Source organism: Peromyscus maniculatus, chromosome X, assembly GCF_049852395.1.
Source record: "Peromyscus maniculatus bairdii isolate BWxNUB_F1_BW_parent chromosome X, HU_Pman_BW_mat_3.1, whole genome shotgun sequence".
Classification (NCBI taxonomy): Eukaryota; Metazoa; Chordata; class Mammalia; order Rodentia; family Cricetidae; genus Peromyscus; species Peromyscus maniculatus.
Window position 1 is genome coordinate 108,055,650 of NC_134875.1, and position 15,881 is coordinate 108,071,530.

Sequence of the window (15,881 nt, forward strand, 5' to 3'; positions counted from 1 at the left end):
AGGCAGGATCTGTAACTCACCATAGGGTTTGCCACTCAGGAAATTGAAGTGCATGTAGGCTAAGTGTCTTGCTCAAGGTCTAGCAGATCAGAAGTGGCCTGCTGGCAGTTTGAGTGCAAAGTACTCTTGAGAAGTACAGCATGCTGCATTCAAGGAATATAATAGCAGGAGGCATCACACCCACTGGGAACTTAAAGGGAAACATTCCATTTCTTATTTCTTGCCTTCCCTATCTCCCATTCCTCACCATTTTTACCACAATCATTGCTCAAAGGACACTTTTTTATGAGAAAAGGCAAATCAAAATTGAAATTGGCACTGAAGGGCTAGGAGTTTAGTGGTGGAGTGACTGACCAATATTCCCAGGGTCCTAGGTGTAATCCCCAGCTATGCAATATATATGTATTACTGAATATATATATATATATATATATATATATATATATATTTACAATTTATATATATATATATATGCCCAATAAAATTGATATAAGGATTAAGTATATAAAGATTAACAATCTCATTACAAAATTTGGAGAATAACACATTGAGATAAGAACTGACAAATATAAGGTCAATTAGCCATAGGACATAAAAGACAAACACTACATATACAAATTCTAGCTTCTAAGTTTTATGTATGTTAATTTGTATGGGAGTAGCTGTATGTAGAGGCCTGGAAACTAGAAAGGGGTCCATTAGAGGGAGGGAAATGAAGCTTTAAGGTGGGGAGGACACTAAAACAGCTGATATGAAAGTGGAAGGGGGAATATTGAGGGTGGGTTTAAGTGTGTGTGTGTGTGTGTGTGTGTGTGTGTGTGTGAGGTAAAGGTCAGGGAGATGGAGGAGATAGGGATCCGGGAGATGAGGGAGAGGAGAGGGTGGGAGTAGGGTCAGCCAAAACTATTTATAAAAAGATAAGGAAACCTACAATGTTTATAAAGCTAATTAAAATTTATTAAAATGTTAAGTGAAAGGCAAAAAGGATAAATGACTCTTAGAAACATTAGAACTGTCTGCTAAAGTTCATATTAATTAAACTTAGCCAGTAGACAGAAAGGTGTCTTCTGGAAGCCTCTGGTAGTCCCCATCTGGTGCTGAAGATCTGGATGTTCACTGGAGAGTTGCTACTGTCAGGTTCATGTTGACAGGTGGATGCTGGAATCTAATGTCTTCTGGCTTCTTCAGCTTTTTCCATCTGGGCAGGTCTTTTCCTTCAGTCACTGCCCCACATCCTGACCCTCTCTGGAAACACTTAGAGGTATACTTCACTAGCTCAAAAACAACTCTCACATTTATTATTCCTATATTTTGGTACTGGGAACCAAACCCAGGGTCTTAATGCCTTATAGTCAAGTATGCTACTTCTGAACTAAGTTCTCAACTCCTATTTTTTTAAAACTTTCTTGAGACAGGATCTTGCCATGGAGCCCAGGTTGGACTTGAACTGTAATTCTCCTGTCTCAATCTCCCAGGTTCTGGGACTGCAGGGAAGTGCAACCAAATCCAGCCCCTAAATATGATACTATTTGTCTCAATACATATAAAAATTAGTATCAACAGAAGGAATACTAAGTGGAAATAAATGTAATTATTTCAGGTTCCTTACCATAAAATATTTTGCTGTTACTTTCTTGGAGTAACTTCCTATCTTCCTATTCTTTTCTGTTTTTTTTTCCAGACCAGTGATTGAACTCAGGGCACTTTACTACTAACCTATACCTCTACTAACTCATACCTCTAGCCCTTTTATCCTATTTTAAGTTTATTGTTTTCTCTGGTCTGGTTTGACTGAGACAAGCTCTCATTATCTAGCTCTCTAGAACTTACTATGTAGACCAGGCTGGCCTCAAACTAAACTGAGATCTACCTGGATCTTTATTCCATTCAAAACAAAACAAACAAACAAAAAACTATTAACAAGTTTGTTTGAGTAGCAAGTAATTAGTGAGTTGGGGATAAAAGACTTCAAGAGGTCTAGCATTCCCAAGGCATTTTATATCCATAAGAACTATCAAACGTAGTTATCACCCCTACTAACAACAGAATAACCATTAATAGCATGAAGGCTAGGCACCCTTGCTTATGACTTGAGTTTTACAGAACCACATTTCTATTCTCTGTAATCATAAGGTCCATTAAAGATGAATGCAGGTTGACGTAGTGATGCACATCTGTAAATACGGCACTCAGAAGGCTGGCAGGAGGATCTCAAGAGACCCTGTTTCAAATGATAGCAAAACAACAAAGACAGTGAGAGTGTGCCCATCGAATGACAATTTCAAATATTTAATGATACATTTATAGGTTCTATCATAGAAAAGACAACTTCACAATGTAGTTTTAGGGGTTCAAAATATCCTACCCCTGCATTAATTTGTCTACTTCTCAAAACACTTGAAAAACACTTTTCTGTGAAATACTTGGCAATGGGCAATGAAAACTTTGTTTACAATTGTCATCCTCTAGCAGAATTTGCCATCTTTTCCTCACTAACATTAGCTAAATGCTTAAACTGCATCTTTTAAAAAGGTGATTAATTTAGGTCTTAAATACTTTATATTACTTTACCTTTCAGATGTCCTTATCTTTGGAACCCTCTCCTTTTGCTGAAGTGTCTGGAGGGGAGGAATCGTAGTGGTATGGATTTTTCTTTGGGAACTTTTCACCCCACATTTCCTTCCCTTCTTCATCAAATGCTTTTTGAAGCTCCAATGCAAATAGTCTATCTTGTTCTTCTTGCTGATGCTTCTCAAAATACAGATTCTCCAAATCTATCAGCTTTTTGGTAATTAAGACTTGTATTTCGTCTTCATCTGAGGAAGATTTGGAGGGCAGGTCGTAAGTGTCAAGCTCACTGGCTGCTTCAGATGAAGATTTCTCATGCTTTCTTTTAGAAGTATGTTTACCGCTCGAAGAGTGAGACATTTTACCTTTTGCCTCAGTTGTGCCGTTTCCAATTTCCACTGTCATGGCTGATACACTGCTTCCACTCTCTGTTTCGGCAGGAGAGTGAGCTGTAGCTTCTGCTTTAATATTCTTAGGTGGTACATACAAGTTGTGATTAGAGCAGCTTGGTTTTGCTGCCTCATTTCCCGAAGTGCCCTCTTTCTCATCACAGCCGTAACACAATGCATAATGGGAACTTATAGCACCATGGTCTGGAATCTCAGGACCTTTTGTAGCTGTTTTAGTTTTTTTTCCCTGTCCGCCAGTGCTCTTCCCATCACTGTCAGTTTTTACAGATGTTTTCTTACCATCTTGCACAGCATCATGCCGTGATGCTGACTCAGGCTGAGAGCAAGGAAGGGAAAATTTTGAGACGTTGTCACAATGTTTTTGTTTCCTTTTTCTCTTTCTTGGGGATGTTGCTTTATCATCCGTGCTGAGTTTTTTAGCCTCTTCCTCCTCCCTTTGCTTTTGTTCTTCCAGTCTGCGCTTTTCTGCCCGTATTTTTTCCTCCTCCATGTCCTTTGCCAATAACTGCCTTATGTATTTCTTAGTAGCTCTGTTTTGTTTTTCCTCGGTGGCCTGGCGCTCAGCCTCCAGCCTGATCATCTCCTCTTCATATTCTTTCCTCAATTCCCCGGGATTACTTATTACTCGAACTGGCGGCGGATCCTCATAGAAGACTAAACATGACTTGTCCTCCTCAGGGCTCCTACGACTGCATTCCTCTGGATACTGAGCTTGAATTCTTTCCCACAGTTCCTTATTGATAAGACTACTTATATGAGTATGGTACCGAGCCCATGAAGAGACCCGGGTGCGGCAGAAGGGGCACGATAAAAATGTTTTTCGGAGAAGGGCCTTAAAGCATGACTTACACACTGTGTGGTTACAAGGCAGAGTTATGGGCTCGATGAGAAATTCCATACAAAGGAGACACTGGCAGTCATCTAAAGTCAAGTCATCAGGTTTAGATAAGGCCATTTTAGCAAATAAACAAGTCCCAATTTAAACCGGTACCTCAGCAGCCTGAGAGGATGCTCCGTGAGTAGCGGCAACAGCAATGGCGACTAAAGCGAGGGAGAGAGCCGGGCACTTCCGTCACGCGTTACTTGATATCCGGTTACGGTAGCCGAGAGGGCCCCTACTGCTTCATGGGAATGTTCTAGAACTCGCTTCGCGTCTGTCAGCCATAAGTGAGAACTTTTAAAGGGAGAACTTTTGATCGGTCTTCCGGTTGTAATGTATCCCTCCGAGGAAACTTGGAATTGTTATGTTTTATATAAGACAGGGTCTGACTTTGTGGTCCAGACCAGTCTTGAGCTTGTGATTCTCGTATCTCAACCTCCTACACGCTGGGATTATAGGCATGCTGCCACCATTCCTGAGCTCTAAATTCTTAGTTTTTGTTTAGGTCTTCCTTCAATATGCAGTCCATGAGGGTGGTATATTATTGATTTTTCAAAAGTTATGGTGTCTTGTGCTAGATAGACGGCAAGGGACTGGATTCATTTAAGCATTTGTCTTTTTCTTGAGTGAATTCCTAATAGTGCTATGGTGTCAAAAACCAGGAGCTAACATCAAGATATTGCAGGGTAAAATTTATTCACAGCCAAGCCTAATTTACAATCCCCTCCTGGGAGTAGGAGAATGTAAGCAGCCCTCAACCACAGCAGAGAGAATCTTATTTAAGTCTTTCATGACCTTTGAAAGCAAGTGAAGCTTAAACAAAAGCATAGATTTTTGCTGTTAGCATTTAGCACAAATACATTGTCAGAGTTTTTGACGTCATTGTGATTGGCCAATTCTGGAAAGCCTCGTCAAGTCGATCTGGTTTTTCAGAAGATCTTTGTGGTCTGTTGGTTTTTAAAAAAACAGGTGACGCACGCCTTTAATCCCAGCACTCGGGAGGCAGAGCCAGGCGAATCTCTGTGAGTTTGAGGCCAGCCTGGGCTACCAAGTGAGCTCCAGGAAAGGTGCAAAGCTACGCAGAGAAACCCTGTCTCGAAAAACCAAAAAAAAAAAAAAAACCAAAAAAAAAAAAACCTACACACTAGGAACGTGAATATTATTACACCTAAGAAATACAAAGAAGAAACATCAAGATTTTGGAAACAGGTCTGGGAGCTGAATAAGAGGAATGGAGGCTCTATTATTTTATTTAATTTATTTTTTTGAGACAGGGTTTCTCTGTGTAGTTTTGGTACCTGTCCTGGATCTCGCTCTCTAGACCAGGCTGGCCTCGAACTCACAGAGATCCACCTGCCTCTGCCTCCCGAGTGCTGGGATTAAAGGCGTGCGCCACTGCCACCCGGCTTCTGTTATTATTTTTTCAGCAGATGAAGTAAATTATTTTACCCATATTAAAATCAATAGTGAAGGCAGAAATGGGGAGGTCAGCCTCTACCATTAGCTGAGGTTTATTCACAAGCCACACTGAAAAACACTGCATGGACAGACAACACCCTCCTTGGGTGTATTATAATGCATTGTGACTTACAAAAGATAAAAGCAAGCACCTGTAAAACCCTCCTTTGCTGTTCTGGAGTTATGGATCAGGGTTTAAGAGCGCTGGCTGCTCTTTCAGAGGACCAGGGTTTGATCCACAGTACCCATATAGCTAGTCACAACGGTCTAATTTCAGTTCCAGGAGATCCAGTGCCCTCTTCTGATCATCAAGGGCATGGCATGACATGGTGCACAGACATTTATACAAAACATTCATATAAAATAATAAAATTAAATTAAAAACCCTGCTTCACTTTCTAATATCTGCTATTGTGAAACCTACTTGATCACAGACACATTTAAAAAAATATCTGTAAGCACATTAAGCAAACTAGGAAATTTCTGTAGTTTTAGGGGGCTTGAGATCATACTCTATTTTAGAGCAAGAAAAATATTACCTAAGAAGTGAGTTGGTATCCTCTTTTACTATAAGAATCATTATTCGTTTTGTTTCTTTTTAAATATATTCTCTTTCAGTTGAGACATTATGATACATAATTACAGTATTACAATGCATGTATACAGTGTGCAATGATCAGACGAGGGCAATTGGCATATCAGCCTCCTCAGAAAGTTACTCTTTCTGTGTTGGAAACATTCAAAATCCTACTTTTCTAGTTATTTTGATATATATGTGTCATTAATAGCTAACCTGTTATGCTATGGGACATGATAGTTATTCTTCCTATCCAGCTAATGATCCTACCTGCAATCTCCTCTTCTAAAGCTCTCGTAACCACAATACATTACATGAATGAGGTCAACTTTTTAGCTTCCATATATAAAAGAAAGAGAACACTTGGTATTTGTTTTTCCTGTGCTTGATCAATTTCTCTTAACATAATGTCCTCTGGTTGTATCCATGTGCAAAGAATATAATTTTGTTCTTTTTATGGCCAAATAATATTCCAGTATATATCACATTTCCTTATCCATTCGTCTGGCTATTGTGAATAATTCTGCAAAACATATTCATAAGCAGATGTCTCTTTCAGGTACTGTTTTCATTTCTTTTGGGTCTAAACCTAGTAGTGGTGTTGCTTGATTATATGGCAGATCTATTCCTATGGTTTATTTTTTTTAACATTGATAATTCCATAAAGGCTGCACTACTTTCTATTCTAACTAATTTAAACCAATTTTAAAATAACAGTTTAGATACAGCTGACCTTTCCAACTTTTAAAGGCTCTCAGTCTTTAAAAACAAAAAATAAAAACCCCAGGAGTATAATTGCTTGTTGTTGCTGCTGATATTTTATAAAACGTTAACTTGTAATAAAGTACTTAACTTTACAAAGAAAATTCTGAAATAATCTTTTAGCACTATGATTCACTCACTCATTCATCTTTTGTATAAGATGAGAAAGATGCAAAGAATTAGTTCTGGAGGACAGTAATGGTTTGTAATACAATATCTTCCATATTTAAAATATTTTTATTACATTTAAATTTTGTGTGTATGCATGTGTACCACAGTCTGCATATGGAGAGGACAGACAACTTTTGGGAGTCAATTCTTACCTTTCCCCATATGATTCATGAGTCCTGGGGATTAACCTCAGGTCATCAGGCTTGGTAGTTAGCACTTTTGTCTGCCTTCCCATCTCACTGACACATTTTTCACTATTTTGATGAGAATAATTTGTTACTATTTCTGCTTCAGGCCAATAGCTTAAAGCTGATTTTTTTTTGAGACAGGGTCTCACTATAATAGTGCTGGCTGTCCTGGAATGCAATATGTCGACCAGACTGGTCTCAAACTCACAGAAATTCACCTGTCTCTGCTGGGATTAAAGTTGTGTGCCACCACGCCCAGCTTAAAGCTATTTTTTAATTAAAAAATTATTACCATTGTGTGTGTGACTGTATCATAGCATATAGGTAGAGGTCAAAGGGCATCTTTGTGGATGGAGTCACTTCTCCTTTCACGTTTATGTGGGTCCCAAGGATTGAACTCGGATTGTCTAGCTTGCATCTACAGGCAGCAGTTGCCTTTACCAATGAGTTATCTTGCCGGTCCTTCAAGGTAAAATTTAATAATGCTTTGTACTTTAGCATGAAAACATTTACAGATTGAATTGAAAACATCGCATTTGGTTTACAGAACCCCACAATAATTTGTATGTTACCAAAATGTGCTGCAATCTTGTTAAAAATAAGATTATAATAATAAAATAAAAATTTTATGGGGCTGGCTGACAGATAATAGCTTTTTGCTGTCTGTCAATTATGTTATTAATAACAAAATGCAATGCATCATGGGGCTGGAGAGATGACTCATCAGCTAAGATTACCGGCTGCTCTTCCAGAGCACCTGAGTTTGTTTCACATCCCCCATTTTGGGTGACTCCAGCTCAAGGGGATCTGATGCCCTCCTTTCACCTCAGAGGATGCTTGTACACTTGTGCTTATATAAACCCACATACACAAAAATAATAAGGCCTTTTAAAATGTAGGGATTTAGGGGCTGAGGAGATGTTTCAGTTAGTAAAGTGCTTGCTTGCAAGGATGAAAACCTGCTTTTGATCCCAGTACCCTCATTTAAAAAGTTGAGTATGGTAGTCACTATGCATTACCTTAGGTTGTAAAAGTTGATTTAAATGGGAAATACAAGACAAGTAAGGTAGATTGTGACATCATTTTCTTAAAGGCAGGTTAGACAAACAAGCTGAGTACACAATAGGATAGCAGCTTTAAGTCTTAAGTGACCTCAGTGTGTAATATTAACTTTGTCTGTGAGGTCCAGCAAAAGTTCCAGTGTTTTAGAATGTAAGAGAGATGATTTTCACAATGTTGCAGGGCCACAATGCAAAAATCAAGTCTTAACCCAGCTGTGGACTCTGAGTGCTACAGTAACAACCAGCCTGGAAAGATGTGCCCATTGGTGTAGTAGTGGTATGAATGTTTTTAGGGCTAACCAATAGCTTTCTGATTATATTTAAGACTTATTTCACACGAGGAACCCAGGCCTGGTATTGCAAATATGGCAAAGAACCCATGGCTGGGAGATCATAGGCTAGAAAAGAACTATTATTTTGCAAAATAGGCATATCACCAAATTGCCTTCTCAGTATGTATATTGAAGCCCATAGAAAAGTGTAGCTCTCATCCCTTATCAGAGAAACATGTTTGTACAGTGGAAAACAGTTAAAACAGAGACTACTGGTCAAAGTGCAGAAAGCAAATGTTTGTGGAGTGTTCAGCCATAAAGATGACACCCTCCCACTGTCAAAGCTCATGGAAAATCCTGGAAGAGGTGGCAGAAAAATTGTAAGTATCAGAGGTCAGGGAGGACTGGGATGAAACAGTGTCTTCTAGATTTGACACGCTCGTTGCACTGATGGAATCACAACCAGTTAAAATGGAGGTAAGAGGGCTTCATGTGGCCCTGACCATCGTTGAGATTTTACTCACAGTTGTTAGTTGCTAAAGGAGGGAGATCAATTTTCTTTAATTGTATGTATGGTATCTGGTAGGTTGGCTATGCTTTAGTAGATTGACCCATATGCATAGTCATATGGGCAGCTCTGATTGGACTCTGAATTCTTTTAAAAAAGGAGATATGAAGTTGAGAGGAGGATGTGTGTAGAAAGATGTGGAAGGTCTGTAAGGAATTGGAGTTGGGGAATAATAGAGTGAATACAAACCAAGTTCATTGTATGCTTATATGAAATTGTCCAAGAATAAATAAAAGATATTATATTAAATACCAAACTCCACTTAAGATGTGGATGCTAAAAACTGGACTTCAGAATAAAGCAAGTCCTTTAAAATTTTATTTTACCATATATTTCACATTATATGTAATGTATTTAAGAGGAGTAAATGGGGAGGGGTAGGGAAGGGTAGGGTAAAAGAGGAAATATGGGGAGGGACAATTAACACTAAAGGCCTTTTGAAAAGTCATGTGGAAATCTACTATTGTAGAAGCTTCCCAAAATATATACATATATGAAAAGAATTTAAAAGGAGTCACAATATAATGGGAGAGATAATGCTCAACTAGACATCTTTTTTTTTTTTTTAAACAAATCCTTCCACTTACTGGCCCTTAGAACAAAACCAAGGCTTCATTTTAACCAGCTCAGGAGATTGTATTGTGTCCTGTCAGAGGGAACTCTTAGGTTTAAATACTTGTGTGTGTGTCGTTAGTATGCAGTTACATGTATTTTATTATGATTATTCTCCAGGACAAGTGTTTCACAGAGGTTGATCTTTCCTGGGAAACTAGTATTTTCATATAAAATAGATAATGATATCATTACTCTCCAGCTTACAATCTTGTTCTACTTCATTCTTATTCAAAGCCTACTACATTTTAGATGTTTATCTGCTTATTAACTTTTAAATCAAATGGCCCAGTAGCTTCATTTCTTTTTCCCCCCTCTATTTTATTTTACAATACCATTCAGTTCTACATAACAGCCACAGATTCCCTTGTTCTCCCCCTTCCTGCCACACTCCCCTTCGCCCCAGCCCACCCCCCATTCCCACCTCCTCCAGGGCAAAGCCTCCCCCAAGGACTGAGATCGACCTGGTAGACTCTGGTGATGGGATGGCCAAACACCCTAATAGTTGTGCCAGAAACCCCATCCAAGGACTGAGGAATCTGGATGCAGAGATCCATGGCTAGGCCCCGGGTGGAGCGCCGGGAGTCTAATTAGCGAGAAAGAGAAGGGTTTATATGAGTGAGAATTGTTGATACCAAGGTTGGATAAAGCACAGGGACAAATAGCCAAATGAATGGAAACACATGAACTATGAAACAAAGGCTGAGGGGCCCCCAACTGGATCAGGCCCTCTGAATAGGTGAGACAGTTGATTGGCTTGATCTGTTTGGGAGGCATCTAGGCAGTGGTACCGGGTCCTGTGCTCATTGCATGAGTTGGCTGTTTGAAACCTGGGACTTATACAGGGATGCTTGGCTCAATCTGGGAGGAGGGGACTGGACCTGCCTGGACTGAGTCAACTAGACATCTTAAGCCACCAAGTAAAACCTCCAATTTCAGGAATAGGTTACATCTTATTGAGTGATTGGCCTCCCAATCATCACAAGCTACTGCCAAGATTATTGGTTACTCTCCATAAATTAACTCAGAGACCCACAACTAGACAGTGTGCAGAGAGTGAGAGGTTTGGAGCACTACTCCCTAAATGGAATATCTTCATTCAAGTTTTCCCCTCAAGCAGGGATTTATACAAAAGAAGAGTTGGAAAGATCCTATAAAACAGATAGTGGATGACTCCAAGGAAATATCCTTCAGACATAACAGTACTGATACACATATGAACTCACTGTAACAGCACACACAAATCAAACCAGACAAAATCCCAGCACTGAGATGCTGAAGTAGACACGAAGTCTATTTGTAATTGATACCTGATGTGGATATCGCTCTGTATGCTGTGAATGTGTTGCTCTGATTTGATTGATAAATAAAATGCTGATTGGCCAGTAGCCAGGCAGGAAGTATAGTGTAGGCAGGAAAAGCAGAGGGAATTCTGGGAATAGGAAAGCTAAGTCAGGAGATGCTGCCAGCTACCTCCAGTAGAAGCAAGATGTAAAGATAACAAGTAAGCCACAAGCCATGTGGCAAGGTATAGATTTATAGAAATAGGTTAATTTAAGATTAAGATCTAACTAGTCAGAATTCTGAGTCATTAGGCCATCCAGTTTTAATTAATATAAGCCTCTATGTGTTTACTTGGTGTGGGACCATGGGAGCCAGGTGGGACCAGTAATACTTCACCTACAGATACCTGCTGGAATAGGGAAATCAGCAATTTCTAATAGAATGTCATTGAGTATATCAGCCACAGTCCAGGGCATGTCCCATGTCCAGGAGTATCTGGCCAACACAAAGCAGATGCTTTGTTTTTGTTTTGTTGTCCTTGTGTGTGCATTTTGTTTTGTTTTGAGTTGTTTGCATTGTTGATTATGTTTAGTTTGTCTTGATTTTCATTTTTTGTTTTCTATTTGAGAGAGTCAGAACATGAACTTGGGTGGGTAAGGAAGTAGGTAGGATCTTGGTGGCATTGAGGGAGAGGAAAGAAGCTGATCAAAATACAATTTATGAAAAAAATTAAATAATTTTTTAAATGCATAAAAATTTATTTCACAGTTTCATGATATATCTAATGTAGTTTGATCACATTCAGCCTCCATTACTTTCTTGTATCCCTTTATCTTCTCACTGAACCATTTCTTCCCAACAAGTCTACCTCTTAGGTTAATGTCCTTTTTAATTAGGGTTGCCTGCATGAGAATTAGTGGCAGTTAGTTATTTGAGTAAAAAATGTCAACTTATCAGTGGTTATACCATGGAGGAATATGACCCTCTCCTCCCCTGGGCAAGCATTAACTGCCTTTAGCTTCTCAGCTAAGTGTGGAACCTTATGAACCCCTCACCATACATAATGGAATGTTAATGGGCTCAGGCTCAATCTTGTGCAGGTCTTGTACAGCTAACCACAGTTTGCTGTGAGTTCTTGGGTGCAACAACCATGTCATGTTCACAAGATAGCATTTCATAGCACTCCTCCATTCTTTGCCTCTTGTGTTAAAAACTAGTCCTTCTGAAAACTACTCAAGGCTTTAAAGGATTATAGTAACTGAAGAAAGGATGGTAAGTGTGGTGGTGGTGGTGGTGTGTGTGTGTGTGTGTGTGTGTGTGTGTGTGTGTGACAGAAATTGCATGCCTTTGCTCAGCAGTGGTGGTGCACATGCTTTTCATCCCAGCACTCAGGAGGCAGAGGTAGGTGGACCTTTGTGAGTCTCTATGAGTTCAAGGCCAGCCTGGTCTATAGAGCGAGTTCCAGGACTGGCTCCAAAGCTGCACAGAGAAACCTTGTCTTGAGAAAAGAAAAAAAAAAAAGAAAAAAAGAAAAGAAAAATTGTGTGTGTTCAACAGAGGGAATAGTATGGCAAAAGCCAATAAGCAGGCTAGAGATATGACTTAGTGGTAAGGGTGCTTGCTGTGCAACTATGAAGATAAAATTTCAAATCATAGCACCTATATAACAAGCTGGGAGTCCTGTGTGTACCTCTAAGTGAAGTTCTGGGTAGGGAGGAGACAGAAGGATTTCTGGGACTTACTGGCTTCCAACCTAGCTGAAAAAATGTGAACCCCATGTTCAGGGAGAGAGATTGCCTGAAAGGAACAGATAGAGAGTAATAGAGGAGACAACTGATGGCTGTTTCTGGCTTTTTGTGCATTGTCCACAGACACATGTATCTGCATGGCCACAAATGTACATGCACTCACCAGAACACATATATGCACAAAAATGAGAAAATCTTTTTTTTCTTAATAAATTTATTCACAAAAAGTGAGATTGCAGAGGTTCTGGGGGTTGTACATGGTCAAGGGCCTGGTGAGCTCTGTACATGGGGCCGGAAACAAGGTGGAAGGGTGCTTCTTAATAAAAAAAATAATGGGAGCTACAACCACCACCACCCCTCCCCGATTAAAAAGACACAAAAATAGACGTCTCTGAGGTAAATGGGGAGCCTGGGAGCTTAAGGGTGTTGAAAAGGTCTTCACAGGTGCCAGGGCTCAAGACGGTGTCACAGGCACCGAGGTGGCTCCTGCGTCAGTTGGTAGAACAGCACGTAGCCTTCACTGGATGCCACCTGATTTTCACTGACAGGGGAGACACGGGAGTCGTTGTAGACATGCCAACCAGTCTGGCAGCGGCACAGGGTACGGTGTAGTGCCCGTAGTGGACGCTCCCGGAGTGGTTGCAGAGGGCGTACAGCTGGTAGACGGGGCTTCCCGCCTTGTCACTGGCAAAGTCCCCTAGGCTCAGTCGCTGCAATGGGAAGTCTACACCTACTGAGCTTTTCTTGATGGAGCCTCGGGAGGTGGAAAATCGATTCAGATGGAGCACGAGGATTCGGGGGAATCTTTGTACTGTCAACTTTTTGGTACTCCGTGTTTTCTGCCGGCATCGGTCACACACTGGGGCATTTTCCGACTCTAGCTCTTCTTCCTTGGTGAAAAGGCTGAAACAATCTCGCAGAGACACTTTGCCCCCAGCAAATCCTTTCTTGGGAATGGGCAGGGACAGGTCACAAAAAACCTCGAAGGTCGTGGAGCGATACCCACAGGCCTGGCACTTGAGGCAACTTTTCAGCTGGCCCACAAACAGGTCCACAATCTTGCTGTCTTCTCGCTCCAGGTAGCGCTTCCACATTAAGTTGGCTCGGTCATCATCACTTAATTCAGGTTCTTCATGCAGAGCCCCTCCTCGTCGAGGTGGAGAGGGAACTGGACCACTGGCCAGGATTGGTGGTGCCCGGCGGCCTCGTCGGTTGATTTCAAGGTGCAACCGCTCCATGAGGAGCTTCAGGAACTCTTGGGCATCCTGCTGGCTGTATCCAGAGAAGGAGGGAACGTATTTCTGGAAGACAGCCCGGAATCGAGTAGGATTCACAGCTTCACAGGAGTCAGGGTGCCAGAGGGCACCAATCACATTTGCAAAGGCTTCCGTGAGCTCCTGGGCTCGGCCTCCTCCAGGCATCTCTTGCCGGAAGTCCCTTCGAAGACAAAAGTCTCGAAGAGGCCTTGTGCTGCTCAAACACTGGAGCACGGCGTTCAGGAAACATGTATTTCCCAGATTGCGGAGACCAACGTGACCAGAGCCCAGAAGCAGTGTGTGATGAGCCATCTTGTCCTCAGAGTAGAAAGGCTCAGAGGGCCGGGCAGATATCATGTGGAAGGAGCCATGGGAAGTAGGGGGCTCTGTCCGTATGCTGAGCAGGGTAGGGGGACCAGGGAAGCCCCCGAGACGCCGGAGAGAAGTGCTACATCTCAGAGTGGGTGGTTCAGGCCGGAGTGCCAAGCGGCTCAGTGCAGCCCCTAGCTCGCCAGTGCCACAGTGCCCTCCCAAGGCAATGCCCATTGGACGCAAGTCCCCACTGCTCACAGACTTGGAACGGGCTAAGTTGGTCCGGGATGGGAGAGGCAGAGCCACAGTTGGAGGTGGTGAACCAGGCAAGGGAACCCCATGATCTGCTCGAAGGGGGCCTCTAGGACGAGAGCTTGTGGTCCGACCCCGACCCAGCTCCAGTTTCTTGAGCCTTTCATCTGGGGGACCTGGCCTGGGAGGCAAAGGTCGTAACATGGAGTTCGGCCCAGGAACTCGGTGCTGCGGGCCCGGGGAGGAAATGGTATCTTGGCTCCCACTCGGGGCTGTACATTGACTGGTGGCTCTCGAGTCCGGCCCAAGCGGTGCTCAGAAGCCTGGGGCATTGTGGACACCGCAGGCTGGACCTGCCCCCCCCCCCCCGGTGAGGCGGCGGGGGAGGCCAGCCGGGGTCCAGCTCCAGCTCAGGGCCACCCCTTCATAACCGGAACAGCCTCCCTGCGGGCCTGGCTGCAGCTTTAACCCCAGCTGTTGCCCAGCTTGCTCCCGCCGCAAGGGCCACCGCCATCTTTGTTGAGAGAAAATCTTTTAAAATATGACAAATAACCAAAATTATAATGCTCATAAGAAGAAAAATTATAATTGCTAAAGTATTGATATATTAGGTATTGCTGTGTTCTGTCTTTATACCTGTTTTAAATATACCCATATATTTATAAAATATGTTTTTTTCAAACTGAATTTGAAATCACAGGATCAAAATTTGGCGAATGATCTATGAATATTAAAAACACCAGAATTGAGGTTGGGGATTTAGCTCAGTGGTAGAGCGCTTGCTTAGCAAGCACAAGGCCCTGGGTTTGATCCTCAGTTCAAAAAAAAAAAAAAAAACCAAAAAAAACCCACCAGAATTTATCATGTACAATAAGAGTTGTGTGATATTTTTATGTATGAATAGTACATATACTATATGTATAGTAAGTAGGTTATGATAGAAAATGGACTTCTTTTTTTTTAAGATTTTAACAGAAGCATTTATTTGTAGTATGTGCATTACAGAAAACACAACACGAGATGCCAAGAACAGCCACCCAGTCACAAGCAGCTCAGCTTGATGTGTCCTTCTAGATGCTGACAGTGTACACACATTTAGGGAATTGAGATTATACAGTATGTACCATGCTTTTCCGCACATTGTGACTATTCACCAACTAAAAACCCCACGTTACATGAGTATTTTGATAACCAAGAATACATGCTATCTCAATCTGTCAGACAAAACTGTAATCCTGTCTTCCTTGGCAACAGAAGTTTCATAGAAGACAAAAATGGCAGCAGGTCTCTAGATAGAAGTACTGGCAAAGTTACAATTAAAATTCTGCATTCCTCAATGCTCAGCTTACAAGAAAATAAAGCCACAGACCACATTAAGTACAGCATTTCTAAGTTTATCATCAGATCTATATACTAGAATATGAGGAAGAAGGCGTGTTCCTGCTCAATAAATGTATTCCTGTGGAGTAGTTGAAGATGCACCTACGACAGGGGTTCTCAGG

The 15,881-nt window shown here is 41.5% G+C and overlaps 2 pseudogenes across 1 annotated transcript; both read right to left on the reverse strand.

The window, feature by feature from the left end:
- Positions 1-938: 938 nt before the first annotated feature.
- On the reverse strand, positions 939-4,076 carry LOC102918016 (E3 ubiquitin-protein ligase RNF168 pseudogene; annotated as a pseudogene). Its single transcript, XR_013048315.1, has 2 exons — positions 2,572-4,076; positions 939-2,221 (listed from the first exon to the last, which is right to left on the reverse strand). The product of XR_013048315.1 is annotated as an E3 ubiquitin-protein ligase RNF168 pseudogene (transcript).
- Positions 4,077-12,908: 8,832 nt separating this feature from the next.
- LOC102909240 (ubiquitin carboxyl-terminal hydrolase 21 pseudogene) lies at positions 12,909-14,735 on the reverse strand (annotated as a pseudogene).
- Between the last annotated feature and the right edge of the window lie 1,146 nt (positions 14,736-15,881).